The 17077-nt window shown below is 46.3% G+C and overlaps 1 protein-coding gene across 1 annotated transcript in view; it reads right to left on the minus strand.

The window, feature by feature from the left end:
* The window catches only part of LOC120514361, a 71591-nt gene extending 66351 nt beyond the window's left edge, over positions 1-5240 (minus strand). The window contains exon 1 of the mRNA XM_039734679.1: positions 5109-5240. The gene's annotated coding sequence lies outside the window, so the exon portion shown is untranslated. The remainder of the gene's footprint in view (positions 1-5108) is intronic.
* Between the last annotated feature and the right edge of the window lie 11837 nt (positions 5241-17077).

The raw sequence follows: 17077 nt of genomic DNA on the forward strand, positions 1-17077 counted from the left end.
TGCTCTTTGTGCTGATCGACGTCATAACGCTGGCTGCTTACCTGAGCACTACTGAGTTTCCACCTTTTACTGCTTTGAAGTCAGCCGCGGCCTTTTTTTCTTTTCCTTTAAACTAAGGAATCGCTGTTACGACGACGCGGTTATTTATTTACAAATGCCGATATCAGTTACTGCTGCTTTCTACCCTGCCGCCTCGATGCTAATTCAAATACAGATAACAAGAAAAAGAACAAGTACAAGTACAAATAACTTTTCCAAGCGCACTTCCAAACACCCAGCTACCCAGCTATTGATCTGGACTTTCAGAAAGCATTTGATAAGGTGCCACATGAGAGGGTGGGCATCAAACTAAAAGAAGTGGGAGTTCAGGGTGATGTTTTTAGATGGGTGCAGAATTGGCTCAGACACAGGAAGCAGAGGGTGATGGTGTGAGGAACATCATCAGAACTGGCCGATGTTAAGAGTGGTGACCAGCAGGGGGCAGAGCAGGAACGCTGCTTTCTTTAATATCTATAAATGATTTAGATAGGAATATAAGGAACAAGCTGGTGAAGTTCACAGATGATACCAAGATAGGTGGATTAGCAGATCATTTGGAATCTGTTATATCATCACAGAAGGACTTGGACAGCAGACAGGATTGGGCAGATTTGTGGCAGATGGAATTTAATGTCAGGAAATGTGAAGAATTACACATAGGAAGTAAAAATATTAGGTTTGAATACACAATGGGTGGTCGGAAAATCGAGAGTCCACCTTATAAGAAGGATTTAGGAGTCACAGTGGACTCTAAGCTATCAACTTCCCAACAGTGTTCAGAAGCCATTAAGAAGTCTAACAGAATGTCAGGTTATATAGCGCCTTGACGTGTGGAGTACAAGTCACAGGAGGTTCTGCTCAGCTTCATAACACACTGGTGGGGCCTCATCTGGAGTATGGGGGGCAGTTGGGGTCTCCATAAAGACACAGCAGCACAAGAGAAGGTCCAGAGAAGAGCGACTAGGCTGATTCAGGTCTACAGGGGATGAGTGATGAGAGAAGATTTAAAGAGCTGAGCCTTTACAGTTTAAGTAAAAGGAGATTAAGAGGTGACATGATTGAAGTGTTTAAAATGATGAAGGGAATTAGTGCAGGGGATCGAGACTTGTATTTTAAAATGAGTTCCTCAAGAACACGGGAACACAGTTGGAAACTTGTTACGGGTAAATTTCACACAAACATTAGGAAGTTTTTCTTTACACAAAGAACGATAGACACTTGGAATAAGCGACCAAGTAGTGTGGTGGACAGTAAGACGTTAGGGACTTTCAAAATTTGAATTGATGTTTTTTTAGAAGAAATAAGTGGAGAGGAGTGGTGAGCTTTGTTGGACTGAATGGCCTGTTCTCGTCTCGAGTGTTCTAATGTTCTAGTGAGTGCGACTGGGCTGGATGGTGGGCACACTGTCACCAAATTTGACTTTCCCTGTGATTTTCAGTCTGTAGATTAACACGGTCCTGTGACAAGATAAGCAATGACAGTCGGCAACCCTGACACACCATAAGACTAGGAGTCATGTAACGCACAATCGGCTTTAAAGCCACAAGATGAGCAGGACACAGTGTGCCAACTTCAATTCCAAAGTGCCAACACAACAAAATTAAATGCAAAAAGGGGGAAAATTACAATCCACACCTGGAACCTCAGCTATGCTTAAATTACAGGGCTGTGGGGTCGGCACATAAAAACCTCGATTAATCGGACCACCGACATACAGGAACATTCAAGACCTCATCACTGCCATTGGGAATCATCAGGCCGCGTTTTAGCAGCCCAACCTGTTAAAGTAGCGATGCTGTTGTGTTTTTTTTATATTATTTATTAATATTAATATTATTTATTTAAAAAATGATTTGTAAAAAGCTTAACATAAAAACCTGAAAAATGATTAAAGAGCCTGTGCTCTAATCTAAGGGCTACAAGAACAAAATCTGACAATCCCTCGCTAGCCCCACTTCACGATTATAAACCTGCACAGTCAGACTTCAATACAATAAAAGCTTTTATAAGACAAATATGACTGATCTGGGTGGGCTGCGATCAGAGCCGACATCGGACATTGATGTGTTAGCACAAGAGCCAAAGACGCAGAACAAGTCACTCAAATGAGAGCCCAGCGGGCAGAGAAGAGAAATATAAAAAACAGAAGAGATCAGAGCACAAGACGTCATCATCCTGCTGAAAACCACGGCGGACATTTTCACAAATAAACTAAGACGGTGACTTGAGGAGGCGCACTGAGCAGTCGAGACCAATGAGACCAACGGTCAGGCCGGGGGGGGAGATGATCTGCACCCTCACTTCAATGGTGGCGCTGGCCCTGGCTCCAATTCTGTGCCAAGCTTATTGTCGTGCCAACCGACTGCTCAGTAGCTAACCCATGTGGCTGGGCAACTCCCCTTATGATCTGCACCCTCACTTCAATGGTGGCGCCAGCCCTGGGTCTGAGTCTGTGCCATCAAAAGTGTTTTGTGGACGCTCCTGAAAGGAGGCGCCACACTCTGGGAAGACCAGACCACCGGATGGCGCTCTGCAGAGTTTGACCCGCCCTTATGTTGGAGGGGCTCCAGCCGATTGGCCGTTTTCTTTATGTTTTACGCCCCCCATGTGCCTGTTTATTCTGCCTGTCCACACTGTTGTTAAAAGGGGCAATCCGGCTGGCACCTCAACATTACTTTTTTCGACTTATGTGTTTCCTCTGTCAATATTATTATTAATTATTATTATTCTCTATTAACAAGAATAATTATATAAACTGTATACAATTATATGAAGGGGACACTTAAATCACACATTGGATCTCAATGAACAAAACATTCAAATGTTAAAGTTTTACTGAGTAATCCTGTGGAATTCTACGCGGAGAACCAGAGACCAAGTAGTGTGGTGGACAGGAGGACTTCAGGGACTTTCAAAACTCGACTTGATGTTATTTTAGAAGATTAAGTGGACAGGACTGACGAGCTTTGGTGGGTTTAATGGCCTGTCCTCGTCTGGATTGTTCTAATGTTCTACTTTATCGAGAAGAAAATGACGAGCGCCAAAGATCAATAACCCATGGAGGGCTGATTCACCATCACACTGAAAACCAAAGAAGTCCCAAGCTGCTCCAACTTGTGGGAATTTCATCACAGGAACTCCAACAACAAGACAGCGCATGGAGTCCTGGGGGTCAGGGCACCAGTGAGCTCCTGGACAGTCTGTGGCACTACTTGGTGGCATGAGATGCCTCGATACACAACATCCTAGGGCTTCTCAGTTGGATTCAGGAAATGTGCCACTCAGTCAATGGCATCAATGCCTTCGTCATCCATGAACTGCCGCACACTCTATGGCCACATTAGGAACCCACTGCACCAGTGTAAGGTCCAACGATTGCTCTGAGGCTTCCATTAAGGTGGCGTTGCGTAGCACATAGAGGTCTGGGTGACTGTCCAAGGATATGCCTTTCCAGATCATCACTGACCCACCACCAAACTGGTCGTGCTGGCTGCATAATGTTCACCTTGGCATCTCCAGACTGTTTCAGGTGTGTCATTGTGACCCTGGTGTCATCTGTGAAGAGAATGGGGTGCCGATGGCGGAGCTGCCAGTTGTACTCTGGTGAATGCCAGTCGAGCTTCACGGTGATGAGATGTGAGGACATCTGTCGCCAGCTAGAGGTCATTGTGTGGGCTCCAGCGGTGCTCCTCCTGGTCCTCCTCATACAAACGAGCAGATGGAAGTCAAAAAGAGCAAATCGCTCCCAAAGGCGCAGCCAATGGAAGAGAAACCGCATGTTCACCCGTCACGACGGCGCGGCGTATGAATCACTAGATAGGCTTACAGGTACTGTCGTAATCCACACATGACAGACGTTGTTCAAAGGTCACGTTCACATTTCAGTGACGTTTGGCGCACTAATTATGATGCCTGAAATTCCGATTTGTGTCACCTGACTGACTGAGTCTCCTCACAAGGTGCGCCATGATGGAGGCTTCAGGTCGGGTTTGTAGCTGCGGTGGTGTGAGAGCGCGTGGACAGAGTCCGCTATTCTCCTCACCTGAATTCGGCGTTGGTTCTTCTCGGCTTGCAGATGACCTCGCGCTGAGTCCTCGATGTGCTGGGGGGGCACTCAGAGATGGTCACCCCAGTTTGTGGACTACTTACCAATTGTATTTTTATTTCATCATTTTATTGTGATTTTAACCCCAGCGTGTCCAATGCTCTTCTTTAGAGGCCCAGAGAGTCGCCACCATTTTGTAAAGGCAGACTTTAAACGGATTTGTTTTCTAAGTCGCGTGTCTAATCTGTTTTGTTATCTTATTTTAAATATTTGAACTGTTTTGCTCTGCTTTGGACCGCGCCCTCGGGTTATGCAAGACGTGACTGAAATAAAACCACACTTTAGCACCCTTAAGGGGATTTGCTGTAAAACATAACTGATGTTTAAAAATCAGCCGGTGTGGGCTTGAAATTCAAGGTGGGCCATTGGCCTGTCAGGTGCCAAGATGGAGCTGCAATGGCCGGAACGCCTGTCAGGCTGCCCTTAGGCTTCGTTACGAGACCTTTGATGACATTTGCCTTCTCAGTCGTCTTTCAGGGCGCTCTGTAATGTCACCTGTCGGACCGGACCGACACCCGCGCTGCTGTTCTCGCCTTTCCTGTGAACCTCCTCGTCCGCGTCTCAGGGCTCCTTACGGTGATCAGAGACCCTCGAACAACACCGGGACCCCCACCGCTACTGCCTGTGCCGTAAGTAATAGGATGTGATAAAAAAAAAAAAAAGATTCTCAAGAATCAGCCTGACAAAGACCAGAGGAGCCCCGGGTGAGCGCACGAGTGACAAAACACCGCAGTGACACCGGAGAGTCCCCCGAGCAGCCCCACCGGACAACAACGGATATTATTCACGGATAAAACAATAATATACAGACACGGACCAACAGAGTTCAAATGAGTAAACCAGAATTGTACATCCGCGCAAATCAATTAAATATGCGCGCAAACCGTAAATATTCATAAACCAATAGAGTTTTCATGGACAACGACAGATTATGCTCAAAAATATATCATTTATGGGCACTCACAGCTGCTCGAAGTGCGCGTCGTCTCAACGAAAGTGCGAATGCAGCGCTCGGACGTCGGGCTGGGATGAGGAACTCCGCTCGTCTCGGCTCCACTCCGCGCTGTCCAACTCTTCACTTTCGTTTTCCTGACTGTGAGCTCACAGCGGCGCGAGTCGCCAGAATCAGGCCAGTCCTGGAAAATCTCCACGCAGGACCCGAGGGGAGCCCGAAATCAATAAACGGGGCAAATGACGGGCGGTACTGAGGAATCTTTAAGTGCCATCGGCTGGCGAACACCATGAAATTTTACACGCTTGAAATAAACCACCGGATTGCATGTATAGTTAAAACTTTATTACAAAGGCTGTAAAAGGAAAAACAAATTCACAACACACACATACCGTGAGACAGAAAATAAAAATGCTAAACGGCATAAAATGTGAACAAAACAAAATTAAAGAAGAAAAAAAAAACATTTCCGATTCTCCACGACAGAGCAGATCTTTAGAGAGAAGCCATGAAGGAGCCGTTTTAGTTCCTAAAAGAACAAAACACAGCATGAAAGAACCGCTCATTTACTCCACAAAATAAACATGAATCTGAAAGACACTATATAAGTGATAGATAGATAGATGTGCAAGGCACTATATAATAGATAGATAGATAGATAGATAGATAGATAGATAGATAGATAGATAGATGTGCAAGGCACTATATAATAGATAGATGTGAAGGGCAGGCACTGTATCATATATCAGATATGAAAGGCACTATATAATGGACAGATAGATAGATGTGCAAGGCACTATATAATAGATAGATAGATGTGCAATGCACTATATAATAGATAGATAGATAGATAGATAGATAGATAGATGTGAAAGGCGATAGATAGATAGATAGATAGATAGATAGATAGATAGATAGATAGATAGATAGATAGATGTGAAAGGCACTATATAATAGATAGAGAGATTATAATCTTCACATGCCGCGTGCCCCTAACCCTGGATAATCATGTTGGATGGATGATAACAAACTCGTGAGATGCCAATGGCTTTGTGATTTTTAAAGGACTTGTACTCCACACTGACACTGGCCCAGCTCTGATGTCCCCATGCCATCAGTACCGTGCACAGCAGCCCACTAGATGGTAAAGGTTTCTACTTTGTCGACATCTTCAGACCTTTTTCAAACCCCTAAGCACCAACTTCACATATAAAGAAGCCTTCCCAGAATGCAACGGTTCGTTGTCAAGCACTAATTCCGCAAGGACCCACACAACCCCGTGGAGAGCCCGTGTTAAAGGAGCAGCACTTTAACAACAACAACAACAACAACATTTATTTCTATAGCACATTTTCATACAAACAGTAGCTCAAAGTGATTTACATAATAAAGAATAGAAAAATAAAAGACACAATTATAAAACAAAATAAGTCAACATTAATTAACATAGAATAAGAGTAAGGTTCAATGGCCAGGGAGGACAGAAAAAACAAAAAAACTCCAGACGGCTGGAGAAAAAATAAAATCTGTAGGGATTCCAGACCATTAGACCACCCAGTCCCCTCTGGGCTTTCTACCTAACATAAGTCAAACAGTCCTCTTTGGATTTAGGGTTCTCACGGAAGGACTTGATGATGATGGTCACGTAGACTTCTGGCTTTTAATCCATCCATCATTGTTGGAGCATCATGAAGCTTTGAGTAGGTGGTGGTGGCGCAGGCCACCACCACAAAGAAACCGGAAAAAGAAACAGAAGAGAGAGTAGGGGTATTAAGAGGGTATTAACAATAAAATGACCAATTGAGAAGCAGTTGAAGGTCCTCTTTAAAACCATTGATGCCCACCTCAGGTGACCAGCAGAAGGGAGGTCCGCTTCATTTAAAAGAATCAACACTTAAAATCCGAAGCAAACAGCGGTCAAGAGGCAGAGCGGGCCGTACGTGTCAATGATCGCAGCGGCTGCTTAGGACCCCCGCGGCCGCCAGAGGGCGCCCCAGGCCGTTCCGTTCAGTTTGCTCGTGCGCGGGCGCGCTGCAGTCCGCGAGTTGTTTTTGTGATGTCGCTGAAAGGAGCTTACGTGTCAGAAGCAGAGGAGAGGAAGACGAAGTAATCCGCAGAGAGCGACGTGTTGGGATTTTCTTTCCACTTTTAAAGTAAAGCTACTGATAAACGAAAGTGAAATGAAAGTGAGGCTTGGAGCCGCTGTGGATGTGGGAATCCCGGCTGTAAAATGACACCTCCTGTAGATGGCATTAACCTGTCCACCTGCCAGTGTTACTTGACAAGTTCTTGACGCCCTTAGCCAGTTAGAGACTTCTGTCTTTTATATAAATGTTTCTTATGCTGAAGTTCTTTCTTTATTGTATCCTGTAATTCAGTAGTCATACTGCTGCTGTATGTCCAGGACAGCCATGACGACAACGGTGACAAAGAGCAGGACCGGCTTGACAGAAGGTGAGCTGTACGAACAGACACAATGGCCGTTCATCAGTTAACCTCCCCAGTCGTGTCATGGCCAGAATTCCCAGTTAGTATACTCTGATAACGCAGTTGTGATGTTGAGACTGCAGCCATTTTAGTTCATCTTCCTACACTCTTAAAAATCATAGGGTATCGGATGACTGGGTTGAGGTGACATTGGTGGGTGTGTAGGGTGCGGACCTGGCGTGTGTTGTGTGTGAAGGGAGCAGCAAGTGGAGCTCCGGCGCAGTCCCGTTTGCTTTGTGACTCGGTACGTCTGATCCTTGTGTCTGGGGCACCAAACTTCTGTACTCGGTGTGACGCCAGCGGTCAGTCATGGCGGCCTGGCTCTCGCCCACCTATTTTCCTGGATCTTTGTGCTCCGTCCACTTTTTATCGCAGACTCTTAGGGTTTTATTTCTTGTTATGTTTCCCGTTTGCTGAACTTTGACGTTTCCACAGGCAGGCCATCAATCCGCTGTTGTCATGAGCCTCGTCGTCGCTTCAGGCTGCGTATTCTCCTGCGTTCATCACTCCAATTGTGTTTCATAAGTGATTATGTCCTGCCATGGCACGTACCCAATGAAGCTTTGCCCAAAAATGTCTCATATGGTGGCAAAGTCAGTGGGTCCTGTGCAACCTTCTACTGCCCTGGAGGAAATTTCCGGTCCTTCATCACGTAATGTGACACTCAGGGCTCGGCGGTCCCACTCACAAAGAAAACAACAGTACTCGGTGTGTCTCAAATGCAGACCAAGTGGCACTGACAGGGCCGGATTTAGACTTGATAAGGCCCTAAGCTATTTGAGACATGGGGCCCTTTATAAGTATATATGACAATTGCTCACTCGGACGATTTGTTTTGGGGGGCCCTAAGCTATAGCTTGTGTAGCTTATACGTAAATCCTGCACTGGTCACTGAAATCACCTGCAGATATTCCAGTTGTAACTCGAGTACTGACTGTGTGTCCTCCTACGTTTCCTTCATATGAGTGGCGTGCCCAACTGGTATGGAAGGGCAGATATGGCCACTGTGCAGCAAAACGGCCTTCCAACTTAACAAGGAACAGTCGCCATCCTGTTGTCTCACGTTCACCTCTGAGAGCAGAGAGCCATCCATCAACGTCACTGCCAAAGGTCAGACTGTCAACCTGTCTGAAGAGTGTTGTCAAATCTTCAATACGGAAATGTCTCTACCCAGTGACAACACGTTCCATCCTTGCCAACAAGCCGTTCTGCCTGACTCTTGGATGAATCCAAATCTGTGACAAGATCGCTGAGCTCTGCCTGAGAAATGAAATGAGGACCTCTGGATGTCAATGGCTCAGAATCGGGAATGTCAGCATCGGCTCGTCCATCTCTGTCTCCTTGTCCTCATCCTCCAGCAGCCACACCTGTGACGGTTTTAGACTTTTGTCATATGGCGCTGGTTCATTGCAAAGGCAAACGTCGGGGAATCAATGAGCTTCCTGTCCCTTGAAAAACATCCTGTGACGTTCGTCATGCAGAAGTAACAATCAGTCATGTGATCCTGCTGCTCCCTCCATGTCACTGGGATTACGAAGAAAGTTTAAGAGAGCTGAGCCTTTACAGTTTGAGCAAAAGAAGATGAAGAGGAGACCTGAGTGAAGTGTTCAAAATGATGAAGGGCATTAGTCCAGTGGATCGAGACGGTGACTTTAAAACGAATTCATCAAGAATACGGGGACACCGTTGGAAACTTGTGAAGGGTGAATGTCAGACAAACATCAGGAAACGTATCCTTACACAGACACATGGAATAAGCAGTGTGGTGGACAGGAGGACTTCAGGGACTTGATGTTATTTATAGGAGATTTAGGTGGACAGGACTGGCGAGTTTTGTTGGGCTGAATGGCCTCTTCTCGTCCAGATTGTCCTTCAGCCGAGCGCTCAGACTGGTAGCACAGGAGTCACAACACATATGAGGAGCCCATACATTGTCCTGGTCACCAACTCACATGCCTTCTTTATGAGGGCTGTCCATCTCCACTTCTGTGCTTTCAAAGTGACCTCGCCACAGATGTAACCAAAGGTGTCACGGCTATTGTGACAATGGAGTGGCATTTCAGAAATGATATGAAGTTCAATTCACGGCCTTTGAGCTCAACAAGTTCATTTCTGACGTAATACTCGTTGACGCTGACGTCACTTACAAAGACTGCGGCTGCCAGGTATATGATGGGCTGTGTTGCCATAGTGTGACTGAGCGCGCCCGAGCACACACACACACACGATCAGAGCGGTCTGCTTGCAGTATTTCAGCTAAGTGGCTCTCTGGTAGAAATCACATCCGTTATGGCTGGAAAATCCAATGACTTTGACCTAAGAAGATCGGGCGCTGCTGCCAGGCAGCTAAACCTGAGCACCCTCACCCTCACCCTCACCCTCACCCTACACTCCGATTTGAACATTTCATAATTTATATTACAAAAGTAGGCGTTTCTCAAAAACCTTGCATGATGGGAAAATGTTAAAGTTATTTCTGTAAAGAGCGTTTTAAAATCTATCTGGCACACAAGAAATTATGCAGGAAACAAAAACCTCGTAAAGCTGTCAGTTAAGAGGGTCTCTCAGTGGCTTGGACGACAATCAGATGATGAGGTAAAGAAGAAAATGAGGTAAATTAGGGTTAAAGGTAAATTAACAGTCAACAGTTGAGGGGGATTCACCTTGGAAGTCTGACGTACAAAAAAGACTGGGGGGCTCGCAATGGACTCCCCTTTGTCAACAGCCTACGGCTCTAGGAAGGTGAAAGAGAAAAGACCAAATTCAGCCTCTTGTTATGTAATAATTTAATTTATTGAGCACAGGCTCAGAGCATTTACACCTTTACTATAATACTTTAACAGTAAATTGCTAAATGAATACATTTACATATATATATATATATACTGTACATTGTGAACTTGACCCGGACACAGACAGACGGACATCGTTTCTTCACCCAACACACTTTTATTTACACTAATTATATACAAGAGTCAGTGCACAAACCCAGTGCCTCCAGCACCGATCACCCAAAGTCCGGGCCTCTCCCAATCTCTCTTGCCCTTCTTCTGGCCGCCTCCAGTCCCCTCTCCAGCTCCATCCTCTTCCACCCGACTTCCGCCACTGAATGAAGGGAGGCGGCCCCTTAAATAGGAACCCGGATGGGCTCCAGCTGCTTCCCGGCATTCCTCCGCAGACACGCCCCAGTGTGGCGGAAGTGCCGGCTGCGCACCCGGAAGCCCTGCGGGTGTCCCCTGTCTTCTCCCCCCCCAGCACTTCCTGGTGTGGCGGAAGTTTCTTCAGGCACTGGGGCGCCGCCTGGCGGTGGCCACAGGCCCCTACAGGGCTGGGCTTCCAAGCCCTCTACCCGTGGCCCCCAATACAACCAGGGCGGTCGCCCACTCGCGGTCTGGAGGAGGTACAAGCCACACAGGAAGGGCTGCATTAACAGACCCTTGTGTCTTGACAGCCCCCCAGTCTTGACTCTCTAAGAAGACAAAGAAAAACTCCCAAAAAAAACCCTTATAGGGAAAAATGGGAGAAACCTTGGGAAAGGCAGTTCAAAGAGAGACCCCTTGCCAGGTAGGCAGGGCGTGCAGTGGGTGTCACAAACAAAAGAAGGGGGTCAATACAACACAATACACAGAACAGAACAAATCCTTAATACAGCATAAAAATAAAAATTTTAGAAGTACGGAGCAGAATTTAACAGTAGATGATATCACATAATAAGATTTGGATATTTTTAGAGTCCTGAGACCTCATCCATCAAGCTGCCTCCCCACTTGGCCATTCCACAGCTGAAACAGTGCTGGGCCAGCCAATCCAATGAAAGGACCCCTCTTTCCCATGATTCCTGCGATCCTCCATCAGGGATGACTTTACCATAGGCAGGCAAACAACTTGGCACATTTGAGTACCGAGAACAGAAACAGAACAGGAGAGGGTTAGTATTCAAATATAATTATCATGTTACTTATGTTATAGTGCTGATGACTAACAACAGAGATGCAGTCTGTACAGTTAATCAGCAGCTCTAGTCAGGATATGCTAAACTGAAGTAGTGAGTCTTCAGCCGGGATTTAAAGCTGAGACCGAAGGGGCATCTCTTATGGAAGCAGGAAGACCATTCCACAGTTTAGGGGTCCTGTAACTAAAAGCTCGACCTCCCACTGTTATTTTATTAATCCTTGGAATCCTAAGCAGACCGGCATCTTGAGATCTTAATGTGCGCTCAGGTTTGTAAGTCATGATAAGTTCAGACAAGTAAGCCGGACCTCCGCCATTTAATGCTTTATATGTTAAAAGGAGGATTTTGAAATCTGCCCTAAACTTAACCGGGAGCTCAGTGTAAGGATTTAAGAACTGGAGTTATGTGTTCATATTTTCTAGTTCTTGTAATAATTCTTGCAGCCGCATTTTGGATTAACTGGAGGCTGAATAAAGAACAGTTTGAACAGCCAGTGAACACCACATTGCAGGAGTCAATCCTACTAGAGATAAATGCAGGAATTAATTTCTCAGAATCCTGTTTATTTAGAAAGCGCCTTAATTTCCTAACATTTTTAAGATGGAAAAAACATGATTTGGACGACTTTGTAATATGTGCTTTAAATGACATGCTAGAATCAAAGAGAACTCCTAGATTGCGGGCTGATTCAGTAAAATTAATTGGGATTCCAACTGAGTTAAATGACGACAAAATATTGTTGTGATCAGCGTCATTCCCTCCAACAATTAACATCTCTGTTTTATCTGTATTTAAAGACAAGTAGTTCTCATTCATCCATTCCTTTAATTCACTAACACAACTAATTAAAGACAACATCGGAGAAACTTCATTTGATTTAAATGAAAGGTATAACTGGGTGTCTTCTGCATACGAGTGAAAATTAACATTATGTTTCCTAATGAGAGATCCCAGTGGAAGCATGTAAAGTGAAAACAGTAAAGGTCCGAGTACTGAGCCCTGCAGGGACACCATATTGAACTTCTGTGTATAATGATGGAGTACTGTCTGCACATTTCTGTACATATTGGAATCGATTTGATAAATAAGAACTGAACCAAGCGAGCACGGGGCCTGTAAGCCCAACATCGTTTTCTAGCCTGTGCAGTAAAATCGAATGGTCAGTGGTGTCAAACGCTGCACTTAAGTCTAACAACATAATCACAGTGGAGTTTCCTTCATCAGAGGATATCAGAATGTCATTTACAACCCGTGTTAGTGCCGTTTCTGTACTATGACCAGTGCGAAAGCCAGACTGGAATTTCTCAAATAAATTGTAATGTGTAAGGTGTGACTGAAGCTGACTGGCGACTACTTTTTCTTGTATTTTAGAGAGAAATGGTAAATTTGAAATAGGCCTATAATTATTAAGTATGTGTGGGTCTAGGTCTGACTTTTTAAGTAAAGGTTTAATGACTGACACTTTTAGTGCATCAGGTACGGTGCCATGCAGTAATGAACTATTGATAACAGTTAGAATAGGCGCTGCAAGAACATCCATGGCACTTTTTACTAATAGTAGTAAGTACTGCCTCGCAGTAATTCGGTTCGCCTCCCGTGTCCCCCCTGCGTTGACTTTGCTTGTTCTCCCCGTGTCTGCGTGGGTTTCCTCCCACAGTCCAAAGACATGCAGGTCAGGTGGATTGGCGATTCTAAATTGTCCCTAGTGTGTGTGTGTGTGTGTGTGTGTGTGTGTGTGTGTGTGTGTGTCTGTCCGTGCCCTGCGGTGGGCTGGCGCCCTGCCTGGGGTTTGTTTCCTGCCTTGCGCCCTGTGTTGGCTGGGATTGGCTCCAGCAGACCCCCGTGACCCTGTAGTTAGGATATAGCGGGTTGGACAATGGATGGATTATAATTGTATTGTATTGTATACCTTTGAATATTATGTCCAGCTCCACACCGGTCAGAGAGTCCCTGGACCTGCACAAGTCCCTCTGCACTCTGACTTCTCCAGCCAGTGGCGGTGTCAGAGGTTTGGGGTGCTTTTGACGTTTAGTAGCCCACCAGTGTCTTGTGCTCCCACCGGCCTCATTTCAGCAGACGTTCCCACTGAGCAGTGGTCTCCTTCCCCTTCACCACGATGTCGAAGTGGCACTTTTCAAGGTTGTGTGAGAACCCTGCTTAATGGAGGCACAGGTGTCATGTCCTGCTGGAGTGGCTGGCTGGGTCTCCATGTTGTGCTGAGAGTGGGCATTAACTTCTGGACTCTCCTGGGGTGACATCAGCCTTACGAGAGCCCACCTCCATACCTGCTAGGAATGGTCACGGGGTCCTGCTATTGTGACCAGCGTTTTTTCATACGTGTACTGCAGCACGTCCAGCTGTGCATGAAACTCCAATTATTTTTATGGTTCTCTGTTTTAGCCGCCTTTTGCTTCCATGAGCTGCAGGACGTCTTTCAGATGCTGCTGGAGATTACGGTGACATGCCTGGCAGGATAGGGAAAGGGGGCTTAGCTTGTCCGCTCTGTGAGTGTCACTGGTGGGCTGCAGTTGCTAGGTCTGCCACAAGGGGGGGACCAGAAACTCTTCAGCGGTGCTGGAGACCCTTACTGGTGACTGCCCTGTCCTTGTGCGGCCGCCTCAACTGACTGCCAGCCTTAGTTTGTTTCTTGCACAGGGTGGAAGACTCTTCACAGCCTCAATGTCTAAAGTGGACCTTTGAATCTGATAAAGGACTGCCAGGTGAGTACGCTGCCAGGCGTGGGCATTGACCCGTCACCATGTCTCGTCACTTGGCTCAGTTTGCCTTCTCTTTGTCCGTAGCCCTCGGGCACCAAAGCATCAACATGGACAGCAGTGACTGGTACCAGTGCATCATATTTCTGGTCAACCTGGCCCAGACATAAGTGCCAGCAGATGCCACCTTTGGTGACAGCTACTTGAGACCTGAGTTGTTGCATCGTAAGATTTTCTCTCTGGAGCTCATCTGCCAAGGCCTGCTTCAAAGAGTAGAGCTGGGCAGTGCAGTGGCTTCAGAAAAACAGGCCTTGCCCCCACTTGCAGGACTTCATGCCAGGGCAGGTGGGCTGAGAGCTGGTTGAGTGCCTTCTGACATCTTTTGTCTTTTCTCTTCGCAGATGTCAGAGCAATATGTCTGATGAGACGTCCACAGCCAAAACCTTCAGCTTCTGGGGGTCTGCCTCTCTCATTTACGACATTGCCAAACTGCCCCCTTCTGCGTTTGGACCCTCCAATGATGCCACCTCCAGCCCTCCTACCCCTCATAACCCAACTCATAAACTGCATGTTGTGCTCATAAGAGTTACTTCTGAATGTTCTCAGATCACTTTTTATTTTTTTATCCGGTGCCCCCTGACTCGCCTGTATAAGAAAGACCCTTATATTGCGGTTAGGACGTGTGCATCCACAGCGGTGGAAAGAACATTAAAAGAGGAGACTACGAGACTGAAGAACTCCAGGTGTGACCTTGGACAGTCGTTTTCAGTTGTTATCGATGGCGATGGCATCCAAGTTCTATTGGCTTCCTGCGAAAAATGTGCTACCGTACAGCGGGCACGAGTGCGGCACGTCAGGTTTAAAGCGCCACGCATGCGCAGTAGTGAAGGGTCAGACTAAAGTGACATTCGTGCCAAACGCGTCAAAAGTGACAACTACCGATAAAAGCGAAGCGCTGGATAAATGTGCGGATTTCGTTTGAAGAGATGTTGGGCTTTACGACACGATGGCTGATGTCAGTGGTCGGCATGGCTGCCAAAACTGGAAAGTCAGAAGTTTAAAGAGGGTCTGCCCATCCGACGACTGTCTCGCGACACGCTGCTAGAAAAAGCCTGAAAATGATGACATGCTAGAGACCGTCAGTAATGAGGGCTGATGGTTGGAACGAAAACGTGTTTCTTATCTGCTACCGTCCGTTATAATAATGAGAGCTCCAATCTTCTGCCCAGGGTGCTTTTTGTGCCCGTTTAAAGGAGGTTCGATTAAAAACGGGTGAACACATTCGCGCTTTACTGTTCGAAAAACTTAAAATTTGAGTTTTCAGAATTGCCGGTTACTGACCGAGGAGCAAACACCAAACAGGCTAATCACGCGTGACCTTTTTGATTAATGGAAGTAATGTGTTTCTGCGGGCTGGAGCGAAACAAATAACGCCAAGTGTGTGCGGGAGCGGGTTTAAAACTTCTATATTGTACCTAAAAACAAAAAAAAAAAGCTTCATGCGAGCACTACAGTCTAACAAGGTGGGCGGTGCGAGGGGCGGGGCTTACTGTCTCCATGGAGATGGGCGTAGGCACTTGGCATCCCTAAATGTGGAATTGGCCCCGCCGCGGGAGTCAGTGCAGCGTTCTCGGCAGACGCTCGAGCTCTCAGGCGGTCCATCCCGGCCCGGTGCTCCGGTGACCGCTCTTTGCGCGCTCCTTGTGTTTCTCTTCACGTTTGACTTTTTTCTGCCTTGTCCCATGCCCACCCGCATGCCATGCGAAGAGGCGCAGCTAACCACACGTGTCTTCAGATTCTCTTTGCTGTCCACGGCTCTCAGTTTCAGTTCTGGTGTCAAAGAGCCTGAACCCGAGTCTTTCCTGACACCTTTACGCTGTTGGACTTTTTATTTGATGGTGTTTTGTTTGTTCAGTCCTGGCCGGTTGGTGTCCTGCATGGGAATTAACATGGGGCAGTGAGGCGCTCGAGGCTGCACTGGGAGCACTGGTTTTGAGGAAGATGAGCCTCTGAGATTTTCAGCAGTGCCCGATGTGTGCCCGAGTTTACTTCCAGGGAGCACCGCTACCAGCCTGGGTGCCCCTCAGAACTGTACTAGTGTAGCAAAGTGTAATATGTTATTTATAATTTCGCTTTATTTTAGTTATGAAAGACCCCCGTGACCCTGTAGTTAGGATATAGCGGGTTGGATAATGGATGGACTTGCCCAAAATGTGTTGATCCCTAAATAGTTAATAGACAATCTAATCTGTTGTAGTACGGCCGTTAATTAGCGTCACACCTCACAACACGTTTTTTTGGCTCTAGCGCAGAAGCGCGGTGGACGCTGTTGAGGTAGGTTGTGGTTTTTTGTATTAATAATTTGTAATTGACTTACTTTATTATTTAACTAGTTGAAATACCCAGCGTTGCCCGGGAGGAAAATAAAGTGTTTTTTTATTGTTTGAGAAAAACATAATTTAATAAAACAACTTTAAAAATACACTAACAAAAAATAAAGAGTCACTAATGTCCTTGTCTAGCGGTCTTGTGTGTTATCATCCAGTTGACGCTCTGAACCGGCCAACTCAATTGAATTTGAAAAGCAACAGCTAGGGGCGCGCTGCTGCTCCAACATAAAGAATGCTGGCAGTATATTAACTGTGCAGATCCTAGAAAGGATTGAAGTCGTCAGAACTACTCTGGGCATCGCTCTGCTAGGAGGATTCCTGTTGCCGATGGGCTGGCATCGTTTGTGCATCAGCAGCTAAGCGACTGTCTTTATTCGGAGGTGTCCTTTAGCCGATGCGCTGGCCTCGCTTGCGTATCCTCGGAGATGGACTCAACTT

The sequence above is a fragment of the Polypterus senegalus genome, chromosome 14 (assembly GCF_016835505.1).
Source record: "Polypterus senegalus isolate Bchr_013 chromosome 14, ASM1683550v1, whole genome shotgun sequence".
NCBI lineage: Eukaryota > Metazoa > Chordata > Cladistia > Polypteriformes > Polypteridae > Polypterus > Polypterus senegalus.